This window comes from Montipora capricornis, chromosome 11, assembly GCF_036669925.1.
Source record: "Montipora capricornis isolate CH-2021 chromosome 11, ASM3666992v2, whole genome shotgun sequence".
NCBI lineage: Eukaryota > Metazoa > Cnidaria > Anthozoa > Scleractinia > Acroporidae > Montipora > Montipora capricornis.
The window spans coordinates 26,428,673-26,431,172 of NC_090893.1; positions in this window are offsets into that span (position 1 = coordinate 26,428,673).

A 2,500-nucleotide genomic window follows, 5' to 3' on the forward strand; every position below is an offset into this window, starting at 1 on the left:
ATTTGGCGCCAACCTCTTTCCAGGCTGTCGCAATATCCACTGTCACTCGTGCCACGGCTCCACGTTTGTGGACAAGGATCGCTACACCGTCCTCTCGCTTCGCCTCCCCTCCCCTTCTCTCCCCTCCCCCAAGCCAGCCCTACAAGGTCAATCCTCCCTCCAAACCATGCCACCCCGACTGAGTGAACCGGTCCTTGAGTCTTCCGTCCATTTGATTTCCATGAAAAATGGAAAATGAAAAAATGGATTTTGTATTTTTAACGTTTCATTTGTTTTTACCAAGGAACATTGAGAATAGAATTCCAACAAACACAAACATGAAAATCATGGTTTCTTATTGAATAAAAGTTAAAAATGACAATACACATCTTTAATTTTTGTTTGCAAAGGAAGAAAGAAGAATTGAATAGCAGCCAATCGATTTGAAATCATTCTTTTTCAGAACCTTTCCAACCGGGGTCTAATTCTTTGATTTTTCAAGGAAGGGGCTTTCAAGATGGAGGAAATGATCCATGCAGTAAACATCCGATCAATTTTCAATTTTCCTCTGTCGATGATCAAATAAAAATGAAAAATTGACAAACTCTTCCGCACCATGGGACGGACAAGTCGAGACCTCAACTAACAGGGCTGGGGTTGGGAGAAGTCACGCAACCCTTGCAGGGGAGGGGAGGAGAGTCGAGTTTTGCCTTTAATTAATCTTTACTAGGAGTCATATTTTTATTTCCTCGCCACAAATGTGAAACCTACATGGTTCCCTGCATGTTCAGACGTTTTCAACGACTTGGACCTCCACTAATCTGCCTTTTGAAAGGCCAAAAATTCACATGGGCCAGGCACTTGATATTAGGGAACTTAAGCAACGACGACGGCGACGGCACCGAGAACGCCATTGTAATCACTTTGTAAACATGTCAACCCTTCTTATATGACAAGGGTGTGGTAGTTCCTCGAAAATGACATTGGTCGGAACGGCGCTTAATTTAGGGGAGAAAATGAAACTTTAGCGTCAAGTGCTGACGTTCTCCTTAAAACCTAAAATTTGACTATTTCACGTTGTTGTTTTGCTGACGACGGCAAAGAAATGGACAAAAGTGAAAAACGCACGTGCAGGGCGTGCAAAGCTACTGTTTTTGCCTACTAAATATGCACATTTGTGACGTTCTCGTTGCCGTCGCCGTTGTCGTTGCTTAAGTTCCCTATTTGCATTTGCTCGGAGTAGTATTTGTATGGATCGAAATACATCAAATAAAGGAACTTTTCCAGAATGAGACGACAACAAAAAGTTTGAAATCGCAGGAAAATTAACGCTACCGAGCCGAAATAATGGTGTGCTGTCAAGGCTGCCCCTTGAATAAGGTTATAAACTGAACAGCCACCGCTGTTGTTGCAACAACATCTGGTGTCGCCTTAACTGTCTTGTCCATAGCTGCTTGCATATTGTTTGGATGTACTCTCTGTTCTATTATAATGCAGAGAGAATATGAACATACCAGTAGCTAGTGATTTAAGAACATGGTTATAGTGATTTTACTTGATCCGTGAAAAAGAGAATAATATTTATTGTGTAACACTACCTCCTAATTAGACCTATTGTTTTTCTGTTACTCAGACTATTTACATGAAAACACCCCACGATCTTCTGTAAACATTTCTGACGTTTAGTCTAAATTATAAACAAAGAAAAGTATTACAATAACTGTCGTATAATTTATCTCTTCAGTTGTGTCATTGTTGTGTTTTCTGTTTTTGTGTCAGTTTTTTCATCCTCTAACTTTTATACACCATGTGATACGGGCTTTTACGCACATATAGAGTGTAATATTCTACTACATATTTCACGGATCAAGTAAAATCACTCTATAACAATGTTCTTAAATCACTAGCTACCGGTATGTTCATATTCTCTCTGCATTACAATAGAACAGAGAGTACATCCAAACAATATGCAAGCAGCTATGGACAAAACAGTTAAGGTGACACAAGATGTTGTTCCAACAACAGCGGTGGCTGTTCAGTTATTACAAGGAAGTGGGGGGCAATTGACAACCTGGCCAGAATTTGGTATACACCCATTGTCTTGTGATGGATGCTAAAGTTCAGCAAGAAGGAAACACTTCATTCACATTTTCCTGATTTTCTCACTGTGTTTGAAAATGTAGTAAATGGAAATCCAACATTGTTCCAAAATGCAATTCAGTTATTCCCTGATCTCACTTATGAGTATTGCTCATAGCTGCAAATTTCAGCAGGTTGTTTGACTTTATCCTCATGTTTTACTTTATCCTCCGTGAAATCACATCCCTTGTTATTGAGTACCGCTCAGGTTTTTCCTATAGGATGAAAGGAAAATGTATATGACACAATTATAATTTTACCAGCTTAGCTTGTGAGGGTGTGATCCATGGTGTGTTTAGTGCTTTGAACAGCTTTATACATGTGAAAATGTATTCTGAAAACAAATGAAAAATAAAAACCCACGAGTTTGGAAAGAAAGAGT